Source organism: Macaca thibetana, chromosome 1, assembly GCF_024542745.1.
Source record: "Macaca thibetana thibetana isolate TM-01 chromosome 1, ASM2454274v1, whole genome shotgun sequence".
In the NCBI taxonomy this organism is placed as follows: Eukaryota; Metazoa; Chordata; class Mammalia; order Primates; family Cercopithecidae; genus Macaca; species Macaca thibetana.
The window spans coordinates 103,141,759-103,160,442 of record NC_065578.1 but is presented as its reverse complement, the minus strand read 5'-3'; the positions used below and the strand labels follow the sequence as shown (position 1 = coordinate 103,160,442).

Below are 18,684 nucleotides of genomic sequence, written 5' to 3'. Positions count from 1 at the left end.
AGGTGGCAAGAGGTGGGAGGTGACTGAAGCAGTGGTTACCAATGTTCACAGGAAGCTAAAAGTATCCAACAGGTTGTACTCTAATGTTGGCACAGGTTAGACAGGTTAGACTAGTTACTACCTTGCTGGGTTGCCTCAGTATGTTTGGGTTCAGATTCTACACAGCAATACGATTTCTTCCAGTTAAGAATTCTTGGCTTGCACTGATCACAGCATGATTGGAAGGTAGTGGACCAGTTTTGTTAGTTTTTCAAAATGTCATCCCAGACTTGATGAATGTATTGAGAGACTTCAGGAGCTCTGCGCTTCAGTGACAGCATATAATGGGGTTTCCCAGGTGGATACGTAGCTCCGCCAAAATCCAAATGCCATTAGTGAGCTTCAGGGACTTGTACAGCATGTCCTGCCCTTCCACATTCCTCTTGGCAATAGTATAAACATTATTGTTTCGCAACTTGCTGGAAACAGTGTCAGCATTTAAATGACATTCCTTAATCTAAAAGTGAAGTTCATTTCATTGGGAATATCCTTTCCTGCTGCAAGGAAGACCTGGTGCTCCATTTTGCTATCTTCTAAAAAGCACACTGAGTGGGGTGAGGTGGCTCAAGTAGAAGACATCAATATTGTTTTTCACAGCCACCAGCAGGTTATTCAGAGTTTCCATCTTCATGACTGCACCCAAGGTGTTGAGAGGAAGGGAGACATCAATGTCCTGGTTTGGCATCAGTGGTGTATGGATGGCCATTCTTGTTAAACTAGGTTGCAAAATCTGTCATATGCTGCAGAGCTGTATTGGTGAAGTTCATTTCCATAAAGATGTGCCCTTGGTGGTGAGTCAATGTTCCTGAAATCTCTAAGCCTTTATCCTTTAATTCAGGTAGCCAGAAAAAGACTTAGGAGCCACATACCCACCAGGCGCCGTGTCTATCCCTGTGGAGACTTCACACAGGTCATTCAGTCCACTGTTGACCACAGCAAGTAGGTGAAGAAACAAAGGTTGCAGACATCCATGATAGGATGAAGAATTTTCCCACCAGACTGTCTAGTCCTCCTCCCAAGAGATCCACTGCTCCCATCTGCATGAAGGACACCTGTGGCACATTGACTGAGGTCAAGTTTTAAAAGATGCCCCATAAAATCACCTTAAGAAGGGATTCCCTGAGGCTGTTTCGGGTTAGTTGCAGTGGTGGTACCAACAGGGCTGTCACCTCAATCAGTGCTCCCATGATGAAATGGCAACTGTTTACAACGGATTCCATGACTTCCTTCCACAAAAATATTTGGAGACTTATGATACACAGGGACCAAAGAACAAATGTGGCACACGAGCTCTCCAGTAGAGTTAGCTTAATAAGGTCTGTCTCCTCAGAGAGCAGTGACTTCTCAGACAAGACTACTTGTTTAGCTGTGACTTGGTCGGTTGAGAGAACACACCAATAAATATGCCCCTGTCTTGAAGGTCAGGATTATCAGAATTCTGTACAGCACACTCTTAAACAACAAGTGGATCAAAAAAGAAATCATAAGGGAAATTATAAAATATCTTGAAACTGATGAAAATTATAGCATAACAGACCAAAGCTTACAGGATGCAGCAAACACAGTGTTATGTGAAAAATTTATAGGTGTAAATAAATGCTTATATTAAAAAGGAAAAAAAAAAAGATATCACATCAATAAGCCTAACATTACACTTTAGCAAACTAGAAATAGAAAAACAAACTAAACACAAAGTTAGCTCTAAAAAGGAAATAAAAATTAGAGCAAAGATAAGCAAAATCAATAATAGAAAAACAATAGAAATAATAAAGGCAAGAGTTGGTTCTTTGGAAAGTTCAACAAAATTGATAAACTTTTAGCTAGATGGGCGAAGAAAAATAGAAGATTCAAAAAAGTAACATCAGAAATAAAAGAGAGGACATTACTACTGTTTATAAAGATACGAAAATATTACGAGAGTACTAAGATAAATTGCACTCCAAAAAATTTAATAGCTTAGATGAAATAGACATGTTCCTACAAAAACAAAGCATACCAAGACTGAATCATGAAAAAGTAGAATATCTGAATAGACCTATAACTAATAAGGAGATTAAATCAATAATCAACAACCTCCCAACAAAGTAAAGCCCAGGACTAGACAGCTTAATGGGTAAATTTTCTCAAACATTTAAAGAGGAATTAACACCCATTCTCCCTAAACTCTTCTGAAAATTTAGAGAGAACACTTTCAAGCCGATTCTGAGTAAAGTATTAAATTGATATCAAAGCCTAACCAAGAAAATACAGAAAAATAAATCTATAGACCAATATCATGATAAACAAATTACTCACCAAAAACATATTATCAAATTGAATTCAATAGCTCGCTTAAAATATTATACACCATTATGGTGGAATTTATTCCTGGAATGTAAGAATGGTTTAATATATAAAAATCAATCAATGCAATACATTAACAGAGTGAAGGGGAACTAAACCACAAACTGATGCAAAAAAATCAGCAACATGGTAAGATTCAACACTATTCCATGACCAATCAACCAACTATGAATAGAAAGAAATTACTTCAAAATAATAAAGTCCATGTATGAAAAACCCAGCTAACCTCATACATAATGGTGAAAAACTGGAAGCATTACCATTAAGATTTAAAACAAGACAAGAATGCTCACTTTTTGTCATTTCTATTCAACAAAGTACTGGAAGTCCTAGCCATGACAATTAGGCAAGAAAAAGAAATAAAAGGAATTCAAATAGAAAAGGAATAAATAAAATTATCTCTGTTCACAAACAGTATAATTTTATAAGAAGAAAACCCTAAATATTTCACAAAAACACTTTTAGAAATAGTAAATTCAGGCCGGGCGTGGTGGCTCACGCCTGTAATCCCAGCCCTTTGGGAGGCCGAGGCAGGTGGAGCACGAGGTCAGTAGATCAAGATCATCCTGGCTAACACGGTGAAACCCCATCTCTACTAAAAATACAAAAAAAAAAGCCGGGTGTGGTGACCGGCGCCTGTAGTCCCAGCTACTTGGGAGGCTGAGGCAGGAGAATGACGTGAACCCGGGAGGCGGAGCTTGCAGTGAGCCGAGATCATGCCACTGCACTCCAGCCTGGGCGACAGAGCGAGACTCCATCTCAAAAAAAAAAAAAAAAAAAAAAAAAAAAAAAAAAAAAAAAGAAATAATAAATTCGGCAAAGTTGTGAGATACAAATTTAACACAAAAAAAGTTGCATTTTTATACACTAACAATGAACAATATAAAATAAAAACTTTTTCACTTATAATAGTATTGAAATGAATAAAATAAAATTCTTAGGAATAAATTAAACCAAGGTAGTGAAAGACTTGTATACTTAAAGTATAAAACATTGTTGAAAGATATTTTTAAAGACGTTAATAAATTAAGGCATACTGATTTCATAGACTACAAAACATAATATTGTTAAGACATCACTAGCCCAGAGATATCTACAAATTCAATGCAATCTCTATCAAAATACTAATGATGACTTTTTTCCAGAAATTGAAAAATCTATCCTAAAATTTGCATGTAAACTCAAGGAATTCTGAAGAGCCAAAACAATCTTGGAAAAGATGAATTAAGATACTTATCTTCTACATTCTGATTTTAAAACATATTACAAAGCTATGGCAATCAAAACAGTGTGGCACTGGCACAAAGATAGACATAAGATTAATGAAATAGAATAGGGAATCCAGAAATAAATCTTCATATGTATTTTCAAATTACCTTGGGCCAGATTTCCCAGACCATTTCAGTAGAAAAAGAAGTCTTTTAAACTAACTTTGTCAGAAAAATTGGAAATCCACATGCAAAAGAATAAAGTTGGAACTTTAACCCATGCTATATTAAAAATTAATGCAAAAGACATCAAGGGCCTAAACATAAGACCCAAAACTATAAAATTCTTAAAAAGAAAACATAGGAAAAAGCTTTATGATGTTTGACTTGACAATATTTTCTTGGTCACGACAACAAAGGCACAGGCAAAATAAGTAGGCAAATTAGACATCAAAAATATTTTTTCTTTAAGCAATAAAAGACACTATCAATAGAGTAAAAGGGCAGTATGCAGAATTAGAGAAAAAATACTTGCAAATAACATATCTGATAAAGGATTAATATTCAGAATATATGGAGAATTTCTAAAACTCAACAACAAAAAACACAAACAATCCAATTTAAAGTAGACAAAGTAAATAAATAAATGTTTCTCCAAAGGAGATGTACAAATAGTCAGTAAGTACATGCATATATTCTCAACATCATTAATAATTAGGGAAATGCAAGTTAAAACCACAATGAGATACCATTTATCACCCATTAAGGTGGCTATTATGAAAGAAACAGGAAATAACAAGCACTGATGAAGATGTGTAGACACTGGAACCCTTGTGCTTTGTTGGTAGGAATGTAAAATGGTGTAGCCACTGTAGGCAACAGGATAGCATTTCCTCAAAAAGTTAAACATAGAATCATTCTGTGATCTACCAATTCCACTTTGATTACATACCTCCAACAATTGAAAGCAGGGACATGAAGTGATATCTATACAACTATTTTTATAGCAGCATTATTTGCAATAGACAAAAGGTAGAAGACAGTCAATGGATAAACAAAAGATAATTATATACATACAATGAAATACTATTCAGCCTTAACAAGAAATGATATTCTGGCACATGCTAAAACATAAATGGATCTTAAGGACATTATGCTGAGTGAAATAAGCCATTGACAAAAGGACAAATATGAGGATTACACTTAAGTATCTAGAGAAGTCACACTCATTGAGGTAGAAGGTAAAATGCTTGTTTCTCAGGGCTTCCGGGAGGGGGAAATAAGAAGTTATTACTTAATGGATACAGAGTTTCAGTTTCACAAAATAAATAAAAATTCTGTGGATGAATGGTGGTGATGGTAGCACAACAATACTAACACACTTAATTCCACTTAACTGTATACTTTAAAAGGGCTAACATGGTAAGTTTTATGTTATGTATGTTTTACCATAAATTAAAAACAAATATTGAAGAAAAGAAAACTATAAAAGGTGGATAGAATAAATATATCTGTGTTCCTCCTACAATGTCATCCTTAATCTAGCCTTTGAGGAATATAGTGCTAGTGAGAACTCCACAAACTGAATACATGGCTCTTGAAAGACTCCCACAGAAGCAAATTAACAAATTTGCCCTTGTGACTCCTTCAGTTACTAAATCTTCTTGAAGTATTCCTTTTTGTTTAGCGGGAGTATATTGTTTTTCTATAAGCATGAACATATGTTCTTCACTCTACCTTCACCCTAGCATTTCCTAGCATAGAAATTCAGAAACATAACATCCATGCTATTCTCGTGCTGAAGATCCAATATTTGCAAAAGGCAGCACTGTACGCATGATCTTTGTCCTTACAGTGTCTGCAGACTCAATTTCCTGAACTTCTCTCTGCATTGCTTCAAGTGGCAAAAGCATTTTCTATGTCTCTATGAACTGAATGTTTTCCCTCCAGAATTCAAATTTTGAAGCTATAACATCAAATAGTAATATAATATAATAAAGAAATAAATAGTATAATAAATAGTATAGAATGAAATAGTAAAAATAGTATTTGAAGATAGGGCCTATAAAGCCATGATAAAGGTTAAATGAGGTAATAAATTGTGGCTCTAATCCAATAGGGCTGGTGCCCTTTATAAGAACAGACACCACAGCAGTCTCTTTTCCAGCACACAAACAAGAGGTCATGTGAGCACACAATGATATATGACCATCTACAAGCCAGGAAGGAAACCCTCACTAGAAACTAAATGCTGTTGAACTGTGATCAGTGAGAAAATATATCTCTGGTGTTTCAGACACCCAATCGATTGCATTTTGTTATGGCTGCCTGAGCAGACTAGGACATAGGCTCTTCTGGCCTGATGTTCTTCTTTTTCTCATATTACCACAAATGAAAATCAGACTCAAAAGATTTTTAAATTGGAAGTATCTTTCATGGAGTTCCCTAAGCCCAAGTGCACAGAGCTTTAGGGAAAAGCAGAGATCCTCAATCATGCTCTTTTTTTTTTTTTTTTTTTTTGGTTTTTATTGAGATGGAGTCTCCTCTATTGCCCAGGCTGGAGTGCAGTGGCACGATCTCTGCTCACTACAACCTCTGCCTCCCAGGTTCAAGTGATTCTCATGCCTCAGCCTCCCAAGTGGCTGGGATTTACAGATGTGCACCACCACTCTTGGCTAATTTTTGAATTTTTAGTAGAGACGGGATTTCACCATGTTGGCCAGTCTGGTCTCAAACTCCCGACCTCATGTGATCCACCCATCTTAGCCTCCAGAAGTGCTGGGATTATAGGTGTGAGCCACCACACCCAGCCTCTATCATTCATTTTTGCCTAAAAGTTCTGTGCTAGATTTCCGCATTTTCCCTGAGTTTCTCCTAAGGCACTATCAAAGACTCTTTTAAAATTGATTACATACTTCTTTGCGGCTGTGATAATTTTCCCCAGTAATAGTTTTTGCTGGTGAATTATGTCCTGTAATACCTGCATTCCCTGATCTGCTAACAAAGATTCTTAGAATTTTTATAAGAAGATTTAGACACACCAAGCAGGTTAGGCAGAGACTTGAAAACACACATGCGCAAACACACATAGATACACACACCTTTGAGTTCGTGATGATTGCATTCAGTTTTTCTCTCTTCACATTAGCTTAGGAAATCTTTCCATGTAGTTAGTTCACCACATGAAATCTATTTTTTGGCAAATTTTATCACTCACCCCCCATAATTGGATCTATATCTCAGAAGTCTTCATGCATGTAGTTTTCTAATATTCACAGGAGCCATCTAGTCAAGACAGAAGGTGGCAAGTCAGGTTGTAGATACCTGGTAGTCAATAAATCACCGAGGGCTGGTCTTCTCCATTAGATTGTTCTGTTTTGCTGTTTAATTTACTGTCAACAACATAGAGCAGGCAAACAAGAGGATTTGGTTGAAACAGTGTGGTTGTGGCTCTTCCAAAACTTTTAAACAAAATGCAACAATATCCCAGTTAGTTATTAGACAAATCATCCCTCCAAGTTTGCCAGAAAAGGTAATTACTTGCTCTTAAAATGGAGATCTTAACACAGGCTACCAAAGATTCCAAAGCCTGCCCTCTAAAGCCATGTTCTGCCTATTTGGAAAAGAGAATTCCTGGCCTATAAAGGATTCTATACCTTTTAAGTTGCTACTTATAATCTATTCAGGCTGTACCAGTCAAACTGGGATCCTTGCTCAATGTAATTTCTCCTTTTTGTGTGAGTCTGTGTGTTTAGTCCAAATTTGTTAAGTGTACAGTCGTCAGCTTTGGGCCTTCTAGGCAAGGTGGTTGTTAGAAGTGAATGTGTCCGTAATCCTTTCCATTCAGGTACCAACTCCCGCCATGCTTGATTCTTAAAGAATTTATGGAAAAGGAACACTCCAAGCAAATATGTACTTTTTATTCTTCTAAGAGCTCCTTCCAAAAATCCTTAAGTGGTTACCTATTCTTATTAAGGGGACTGAAAATGGTGTAAACTCAATAATGCCTGGCCTCTTGCAGCCTAGAATTAGATTGACTTAAGCAATTGACCCCAAAGGCAGCACTTTTTTTTTGCCATGATCCTCACTCTTACCTGCAAAGGGCCTTAGTAACCACCCCTAACTTACACTTACTATTCCAGTTCTGTGAAGATAAGAATAATGGATTTTTCATAATAAAAGAATGCTGGCCACTTGCATTCAGTATCTGAAAGTTTCATCCCCTGACATTGTTACCTAGAAAAGTTTTAGACTACAGTGCCATATGGAAAATGCATTGAAAACACTGGTCTAAGGACTTTTCTTAAACCTATGAACCCAAACTTCTAGACCAGGGCTATTTTAATGTTCTCTATATTGCATTTGTTTCTTAGTGAGAATGGGAGACAGAAGCCAACCATACTAGAAGCTAAGTTACAAAGTATTTTTGACAATGTATTCATGTCATGATAAATATTAATAAATATTAGTCATTAGTGCTTATTTTATTTTATTTTCACCCAGCATGTAATTTTGTTCCTAGAATATAGTAGGCTCTAAGTAAAACCGTGTGAAGTGAATGAATAAATTCCTAACCAGGTATAAAATATTTGCCAATTTACAGCTAATAAACTGTTAAATAACTTAGCCTATATGAACTTCTACTGGAATTATTTTTGAAAAATATTTATTCAGTGCTTATAGTATAGTAAAATGAATGAGTGAATGAATGAACAATAATAACATAAAATAGTATATAACAATGTATTTAAATATATTAAAAGATATAATTTTAAAATCCCTACATTTATTGGGTTTATAGTCTGGTGTTAGAGGTAAGCATTAAGCAAATTAATAAGTAAATATCTAATAAAATGATATCAACTACTGACAAGAAATTTTATGAAGAAAAATAAAGTAGAATGAGGGGACACAGAATGTGTTCGTGCCATTCTTCATAAGATAGAGGAGGGACAATGGGGCAAATACTTAAGGGAAGCAGCCACGGGCATAGCGGGAAAAGACAAGGCAAGTAGTTTTAACATCGTAGTAAACAAGTATAATCCATACGTATATCTTATTTAAGAAAGCCTATTTAATATATCTGTGGTCTCTTGGAGAAGATGTTAGTTAAAGACATTTTAAGATAAAATTTAAAAATCAGTACGAACTCTCTCATTGCTGGTAAATATTAACTATATATCATACATATGCAGTAAAGAGTTCCAAAACCTAAAATCTTTATGTTCTTTTAGCATGGTTGCACCACTTACTGAGCATGTCATTATAATATACAGCTTAAGAAAGTGTTTGGAGTCAGAAAACATGAGCTCAAATCCTCTGTCTCTTCTCATAATTCAGTGCATGTATCTCAATTTGGATTCAGTTTTCTTGCCTGTAAAGTGAGGAAAATGATCTCTACCTCTAACTTCAATGTTTTATATGCATTAATTCATTCGCTCATTTGTTTAGTCATTCAACACATAGTTAATAATTGTTTACAGCATGGCAAGCATCATCTGACCGTGTGGATACAGGGCTGCTGTCCTAGACTTTGTGAAGAGATCATCAGGAAATTATTAAACAAAGAAATTTGTAATGTGTCAGGTGGTAATAAGTATTAAAAAGAAAAACAGAACAAGAGAAGAGAAAGTACTTGGGACATTCTACTATTCACAATAATGTTGTAAGGAAAATTTGTCTTACAGCATGAGAGAAATTTAAAGGTAATGAGAGATCCACCCTTGTGCAATCATCTAGGGAAAAATGATCCAGATACAAGAATATAAGTCCAAAGGCCCTATGATTGATCATGCAGAGACAGGTGTGGCTATAGTGGAATGTGTGAGGGGCCAAGTGATAGAGCAAGGGCAAGCAGATAAACTGGAGGCATGATTTAGAGACATGTAAACCATGATGAGCATTTTAAATGTAATTTTGAGAGGGAACAGAAACCGTTAGAAAAGTGTATAAGATGTGGGAGAAGAATGAACCATACAATGGCAAGGTTAGAAGTAAGGGGATTAGCTGGAGGTTGTCCTTGAATCCAGATTACAGTGATTTCAACAATTTGGGGTCAGAGAAGGTGATAAGAAGTGGTCAGACTATGGGTACATTTCAAAAGTAGATTTAGAGCTGGGTGTGGAACTTGTGCCTGTAAACTCAGCACTTTGGGAGCCAAGGTGGGAGGATTGCTTGAGCCGAGGAGTTCAAAATCAGCCTGGGCAACATAGCGAGACTCTGTCTCTATAAAAGCTTGGAAAACTGTAGCCAGGTATGGTAGTGTGCACCTGTAGTCCTAGTTACTCAGGAGACTGAGGTGGGAGGATCACTTGAGTCCAGGAGGTCAAAGCTGCAATGAGCCATGGTTGTGTCACTGCACTCCAGCCTGAGTGATACGGCAAGGCCTGGTTTCAAAAATATATGTGTATACATAGTAGGATTTGTTGATGAATTAGATGTGGTTTGTGAGAGAAAGAGAGCAGTGAAGAATGACTCCAAGGCATATAGTCTGTTGTAGGCTGAATTAATTGCATTCTGAATATGTGCTAATCCCAGGAACCTGTGAATGTTAAATTATATGGCAAAACGGATTTAGGAGTTGAAATTAAGTTAAAGGTTTTGAAATGGGGAGATTATTTTAGATTTTCATGGCAGGCTCAATGTAACCAGAAAAATCATTTTAAGGATGACTCAGGAATCATCACAGAGGAAGAGGGCTATGTGATGACAGAAACGAAGGGAGAAAATGCTATGTAATGTATGGTAAGGAGCCAGGAATAAAAACAGCCTCTAGGTTCTAGAAAAGGTAAGAGAATGAATTATACCTTTGAGCCATCAGTACAAACCAGCCCTGACAACATCTTGATTTTAGCCTAATAAAACTTGCTTGAGACTTTTGATTTCCAGAACTGCAAGAGAATACATTTGTGTTGCTTTAAGTTATAAAAATTGTCCTAATTTGATACAACAGCAATAGGAAACAAAGTCAGGGTTTACGTAACTGAAAGGATAGAGAAGAATGGAGGAAGACAGGAAGAAGTAGGTTTAGGACTGTACATGAAAATCAAGGAATTTGGATTTGAATGTGATTACTTGAGATAACTTTAAAATATCAAGGTGGAAAAGTCAAATAGATTGGTGGACACATAAATCTATAATACAGAAGAAGGTTTCTAGTTGGATAAATAAATTTAGAAGTAAGCAGCATTATGTGTTTGGTATGTAATTCATGAGTCTCAGAAGAATAGTCTAGGCTATAAGTACAGTTGGAGAAAAGAAAGAAAAATACTAAACCCAGCAGTTCTTCAAAGTTTAAAGACAGAAAACTCAAAGTAATTCAGGAAAGCAGTGGTCAGCGAAGTAAGGAGAAAACTAAAAGGCTAGTGTTTTGAAGGCCAGATAGAGAAAATATTTTAAGAAAAAGTGAGGATTAGTTGTGTCAAATGCTGCTGATAGAATAGAGCAGACTGAAAATGCACCATTAAATTTAGCAGCTTGTGTTCATTTATAACTTTGATGACAGCAAAAACTATAACCTTAATAAGACCTGCTTCGGTGGAAGGAGGGGGCAAAGTCAAATGAACTCTGGAAAAAATAGGTGAAGAGAAAAAGGAGACCCTAGTCAGAGTATAGCATCCTTGAGTTTCAAGAAGGAAGGCACTCCAGTTTGCAAGTCAAAGAAGGCAAGTTAGATAAGAATATAAGCAGTCCACATATTGCTGTGAAGATTAATGAGCGAAAACAAAAGGTCCACATATCTGCACAAAATAGTTACTCAATTCAATGTGGGTATTATTATTAACATAAAAATTATCCCCAGAATCTGATAAATTGTGTTAGTAGGATGTCCACGTTACAATCAAAGAAATTAACTTTTAGCTAAGTTAGCTGAATTTCCCAGGTGTATTACTCTACCTCACTTTCCAGAATACCTTACAATATGAGCAAAGTTGCATAATGAAAAAAATTCTGGTCATGAAAGACAGAAAACTTGGATTTGAAAAACTTTTCTGTTGTGAAATATTTATCAATATTGTGGTTTTAAAAACAACTTCAATTATTCATGTTCATAATAGAACGAGTGATACCTTCCTTACACAAGGTTGCTGACAGGATTAAATAAAATTGTTCAGGTTAAAAATTTTTATAAACTGTCCGACATTTTGAAAACGATATCACAAAACTGAGACAAATTTTTTCTCCATTGGAGAAATATTCTTAGAGCAAAGATATCTGAAAATTGACTTTCACTGAAGACTGAATGCTGGCAGACAGATGAAGAAAGTGACTCAAACATAGGAGAAAGCATAAAATAAATTATTTGACACACTAAGGAAAACTGTATTTATGTTTGAGCGCCAAACGCGAAAGTCAAAAGCAACAAAGAAAGGCATAAAATGCCAGACCTAGGTCGTCGATTTGAATGTTTGAGAAACTCAGAAATGGTGGGGGAGTGGGGAGATGCAGCAGTTGTCATGAAGGTGTCATCCTGGAAGTTTAGTTAGTGATAGATTGAAAATGAATGGAGGCCAGTGGTTCATATATTAGACTCACAGGTAAAAGAAACCAGGGCCCGTGTGAGATGGAAATAAATTCAAATAGGATGGGGTAAATTACAGAGATTTAGTCAGTTGTCAATCAAGGTGACAATTCCTTAAATTCTCGTCAGAAAATACTACTATGTTTACTTTCTTAATTAGACTCTTTCCTTTAGTGATCTCACTTACTATAGACCTTTCCTCCAAGTAAAAACAAGAAGAGTAGAGATTTAAAGTAGCCCTTCTGCTCATTTGACTTCTGGTAAATATTTTTTGTAAAAATAAGATAATTGGAAATAATCAAATAAATACAAATGAAGTAAGTGTACACAGAATCACACATACACACACAAAATGCTGGGACCCAGGCAATCAGAGCTCGGAGAAATACAGATTGAGTTCAGGCAATGGAGAAGAGGAAGTCGATTTGTCTAGGCTAAGACATTTCTTTAGTTTAAGGTATAAATGGAATGCAGTAAAATTTCAGAAAACAAAACAGAAGAATTAGTAGTTTCTAGGGTTTTCTATATTATTCGCTTTTATTTATGTAAAACTTAGATCAGATACTTAGTCATATGCATTCCAAACTAAAACCATTAGACCTGTATGTTTCCTGATAAAGTTTGCATCATTGCTCTAATCATTCTCCAAGTTATTATCACTCATATTCTAAAGACTCTGTACTTCATTTTTCTTCACAGTGATGAGTACACTAAAGTCACTAACATGAGGAAAAAAAGGCTAACCTTTAAGGGCATTTTGAAAATAGATGTTGAGAATATTTTGTTAGTAATTTAACTAATTCTCAATATAGAGAATAAAAAGAGACACATCAGCTTTTTTTCCTTCCAAAACATTAATAATGTGCATAGGAAGGCAATGCTGTCATTCTAAAGCTCTAAGTTAAACTGTCTGTTAATGGAACCCACCACAAGGCAATTGTGAGGGTCAAATGATAAGATCTATGTACAAGATAAGCACAGTAGTTGTTCTATAATAAGGACTCAATAGAAGTAGAATATGTATTATTATCAAGATATATTATTTTCTTAAAACAGATTTATCTTTACTGCAGAAATAATAATTACTTTGTTCCTAGACATGCTTCACTAATATGAAAGCAAAATTTGATGCTTCAGTGTATCATTGATTTTCTTAAATCTAATGTTTTTTTATTTCCCTCATTAATACAAAGGAAAGCTTCATGTATATCCATCTTTGCTATTGCGTCTTTAAAACTATGATGCTTACATTGTGCAATAGTATATTTCATAAGACTGAGAGTATTGTATGGATTAATAAAGTGTATATAATTCATTAATAGATTTTGTTTTAACTTATGGAACTCCAGGATGCATAATAATTTTTTAAAGGAGCTTAAACTGTTCTGATGGCTTAAGTTAAGTATTTCTTTTGTGAATTATATTAACCTGTCTGTAGTAACTATACTATGATAGGTTTGTTTATTTTAGAATTTTAAAAAAATGCATTAACTATCTCAAATGTGTTTTCTGGTGTATTATCAGTAAAGAAAGTATTTTCTCGCAATTGTCATCAGAGGAGTATCTATTCTTCTCAATAGAAAAAAGTATAAAGCAAGTAAACATTTTTAAAACAAATTTCAGCATAACTCGAGAAGTGTTTACTCAGGAAAAAATGGGTAATGCATTAGATTAAAAAACGAGTCTGTAGCATTCTTGCCTATAGGCATTTCCATCATATCAGTTTGGTTTGGCAAAATCCCACAGCTTTACTTGATGCTGGTTATGGACTCAAATCAGGGCCGTTAGAAGAGCAAGTAGAAATTCAGTGGGAAGATTTAGAAGCAAGAGAGCCAGAGAAGAACTGAAATAATAAATTTTTCAAATACAATTGGCTGGCAGCTAAAATAAAAATGTGTGAGAAACCCCAGAGACCTCAGTGAAAATTGAAAGCCTGGGGAGAATATGAACTTGCTAAACCTTTGCATATAATCCTCAACTCACATATAGCTGGGGTGGTAGGGGTAGAAAACTTACAGTATTACTTTAAGGTCCTTGAGCACATCCTTTGCTAGAATCACTAAGTAATGTCGAACTATGCGGACATAGGGGAGATCCCAAGGGAATCAGAAAAAAAAAAAAAAAACAGAGCAGATACATGAGAGACTGTGATATGACTTCGATGTGTGTCCTCGCTCAAATCTCATGTCAAATTGTAATCCCCAATGTTAGAGGTGGGGCCTGGTGGAAGGTGATTGGATTATGGGAGAGGATTTCCCTTTTGGTGCAGTGCTCATGGCAGCCAGTGAGTTACCCAAGATCTGGTTGTTTAGAAATGTGTAATATCTGCCACCTCAACCTCTTCCCCCTGCTCAGGCACGTAAGACGTGCCTGCTTCCCCTTCGCCTTTCATTATAACTGAAAGTTTCCTGAGGCCTCCCCGGCCATGATTTCTGTACAGCCTGTAGAACTGTGAGCCAATTAAACCTCTTTTCTTTGTAAGTTATTCAGTCTCAGGTAGTTAGTTATAGCAGTATGAATATGGACTAATAAATGCTGCAAAACATAATGGAGACCTATTTCACAATTTGAGTGCAGATAATTGACTACTAAAATTAACAAAAACAGCCTTCAGGAGAACAAAAGAGTGCCCAAAATTGATATATATCTGTTATTATAATTATTAACCAAATTGCCATTCATGAACTAGACAAAGAAATAGGAAAGGGAACAATAACCAGGAAAAAACAAAAACAAAAACAAAAACAGCCAGTAGAAATTGGCTTCAGATGGATCTAGACGTTAGAGTAGATTTTTTTTATAATTTATAAAAGTAGAGATTATGTATATATTCAAAGAAATGAAGGAATCCATGTTCAAATAATCAAAGAAAAACATGCACCAAATAAATCAATAATAAATCTCAATGGAGGTTGTAAATTATAAAATAAAATTGTAAATTATAAAAAAAAAGATTGTAAATTGTAAAAAACAAAAGGAAATGAGTGTAAATTAGAGGACTCAAAAATGTAATAGCTGAAATTAAAATCTCTGCTGTTTAATAAGCAACTTGAAATAAATCAAGAATGTGTAAGCCTAAAGATAAAACAACAGAAATTTTAAAATTCAAAAAATGGAGAGAAAAAAATAAAAAGAAAAAACAGATATTTTGTGGTATGTGGAACAAAAGGAAGCATTTCAACATAAGTGAATTGGAGTTCCAGGAAATGAATAAAAACATAAGGGATCAGAAAAATGTCTGTAGTGACAGTGATTCCAAATGCTCAAAATTTGATGAGAAATATTAACTTACAGATCTAACAACTTCAATGAACCCCAAACAGTAGAAACACGGAGTATCATACCTGAATATATCAAACAGCTGAAAGCTAAAAACAAAGAAAATTATTGAAAGTATACATCAAATAAACCAAATGATACAATGAATGGCTGACTTCTCACTAGAAAAAATGGAGGAAAAAAAGACATTGAAACATATTTGAACTGCTGAAGGAAAAAAAAAAAAACCCTACCAATTATGAATTTTCATATTCAGTGAAATTAGGTTTTAGAAATATATGTGAAATAAAGGTTTTTCCAATTAATAACGAAGAATTCAAGACTAACACAAGTTCACTGCAGGAAATACTAAAGGAAGGACATCAGGTTGAAAGAAAGTGTTACCAATGTATAGTCAAATCCATAGGGAGGAATGAAAAGCACTAGAAATGTTAACGTAATAAATATAAATAAATAATGCATATTTATATATAAATATATAATTTATATTTCTTTAAATATATATATTTAAAGAAATATATATAAGGTGAATATTCATGTAATACTCTTCACTTAATTTTTATAAAGGGCATATAATAGAATAGGTGATTGCAAAAGTAATTGCCATTTTTGCATTGTTGGAATTTGTCATTTGATATTGGAATACATTCTTAAATAAACATGCTTATGTTATACATTGTTTTAATGAGAATTTCTCACTTTATGTTTTTTTGTTTGTTTGCTTGTTTTTACTAATGATTTATTACATGCTGTCTATTTTATGTTTATTTTAGACTATGGAAACGATGTTAGACAAAAAGCATATTCCAGCAATTTTTCTTATTTGAATTCAAAATGGGTTATAAGGCAGTGGAGACAACTCACAACACAGTTTGGTACAGGAACTGCTAATGAACGTACAGTGCATTGGTGGTTCAAGTTTTGCAAAAGAGACAAGCACCTTAAAGATAAGAAATGTAGTGACTGGCCATTAGAAGTTGACAACGACCAATTGACAGCAATCATCCAAGCTGATCTTCCTACAACTACATGAGAAGTTGCCGAATAATTCAAGGTCTACCATTCTATGGTGGTTCTGCATTAGAAGCAAATTGGAAAATATAAAAGTTCAATTAAGTGGGTCCCTCAAAAGTTGAGCAACATTTTTTTTAAATATGTAGTTTTGAAGTATCTTCTTCTCTTATTCTAAGCAAGAACAATAAACCATTTCTTGATCGGATTGTGATGTGTGATGAAAAGTGGATTTCATATGACAACTAGTGATGACCAGCTCAGTAACTGGACTGATAAGCAGGTCCAAATCACTTTCCAAAGTTAAAGTTGTGCCATTAAAAGGTAATGGTCACTCTTTGTTGGTCTGCTGCCAGTAATATCCAATACAGCTTTCTGAATCCTGGTGAAACCATTACATCTGAGAAGTATGCTCAGCAGTCGATGATATGCACCAAAAACTGCAATGCCTACAGTTGACAATGCTCAACAGAAAGGGTACAATTCTTCTCCACCACAACACTTGACTGCACATCAGGCAACCAATGCTTCAAAAGTTGAACGGATTGGGCTACAACGTTTTGCCTCATCCATCATATTCACCTGATCTCTTGCCAACCGACTACCACTTCTTCAATCACCTTGACAACTTTTTGCAGGAAAAATGCTTTCAAAACTAACAGGATACAGAAAGATCTTTTAAGAGTTCATAAATTCCCAAAGGATGAATTTTGATTCTATAGGCATAAACAAACTTATTTATCATTGTTGAATATGCATTGATTGTAATGAATCACATTTTGATTAATAAAGATTTATTTGAACCTAGTTATAATGATTTAATATTCATGTTCTAAAACCACAGTTACTTTTGCACCAACCTATATTATGTAAAGATTATAGAGATTCTCGTTCAAGGTGGTAGACCAGAAGCAACTAGTGAGCTCAGCTCTCACAGAGAGGAAACAAGATGATGAGCAAATGCTATTTCTTCAAGTGGACCATCCAACTCCACGTTGGGATTCAGCAAGGAAGCAACAGAATCCATGGAGAACAGAGAGGTGCAAAGCTAGGCAGCTGCCCACCCAGGATCAGTACAGATCCAGGAGAAGCTCCCTAACATGGGGAAAGGGAGAGTGAGAAGCCCCCAAAGACCCACACTTCTGCCATAGACCTTTGCAATCCTGGCCATCAGAAAGCCGCCCACACCTCTTCCTGCCCAGGCTTCCAGACACAGAACACCACTTGATTCAGTAGATGCACCACTCAAGCCCATAAGGACTTCCATTAGCCTTGGATTCCTGAACACCTTAGTGCCAGCTGCCATATCCCCACCAACAAGAGAGGACAGGCTCTTTGCAGGCCCCTAGGGTAGATGCTGCATCGCTGGTGCTGAGGAGTGAACAGACTACAGACCTTGCCCCCATTTCTCCTTGCCAAGCAAGGGCCACAGGCTTGGGTCCCAGGGCAGATGTTCCATCCAGGAGGTAATTTGGCAGGCCCTTCTCCAGAGGTAACTGACAGTCTAGGGAGAGAACAAAGGGACTGACAGCTTTCACAGATCACAGCCTGCCACAGCATGCCACAGCCACAGTACTGAGAGGCAACCAGATTGCTTACTATAGGACTCCCCTTCCTCCGCGACTCCCTGCCTAACAGGGCTTACTGCCTTCTGGCATCCTAGCTCCCTCACCCTTCCCCCACATGAGCATTTAAGCTGTGGCCCAGAACCTTTCTTAAAACCCTAACCCCGCAGGCCTGTGGTCTTCATTTGGTTTCCCACCACTGAGTCATTCTGCCTACCTGTTCCTGAGAGTTTGGCCAATGACTTGGGGACCAGGCCATCTCCCTCCATCACAGCCAGCACCTGAACCCTGGGCTGATCAAACCCCCATCCAGCCCTATAAGGACTCATACAGACTGCCCAATGGGCCATCTAGGGGCTGAGGAATTGGGAAACTACTTATCCCATTTCAACTCTACTGGCACCTGACCACTTTCGCTCCCCAGTGCCTGAGGTTAGGCCAACTTAACAAGCTGCCACCACCACAACCAACACACACTCACAGGAATCCAAAGGTGGACCCCCTCCTCCTTTATATAAAGCTGCAGCGCTACTATATCAGAGAACAGGCAAACCATAATGCTATCTGTATCAGGGTGAATGATGAAGTTCTGTTCCAAAACCACTCCTGCAGAGAGTTACCAAATAGGCATTTCCCAAGACTTTCAACCACGTTGTGATCTGGATCTACACTACAGTATGCATCTTCACTAGGAGTTACAAGCTCTGGAACAGGGTTC

General features: G+C 36.1%; 1 pseudogene; it reads right to left on the bottom strand.

Annotated features, from left to right (window-relative positions):
- Positions 1 to 242: 242 nt before the first annotated feature.
- On the bottom strand, positions 243 to 18,316 carry LOC126950444 (AP-2 complex subunit beta-like; annotated as a pseudogene).
- Positions 18,317 to 18,684: the final 368 nt, after the last annotated feature.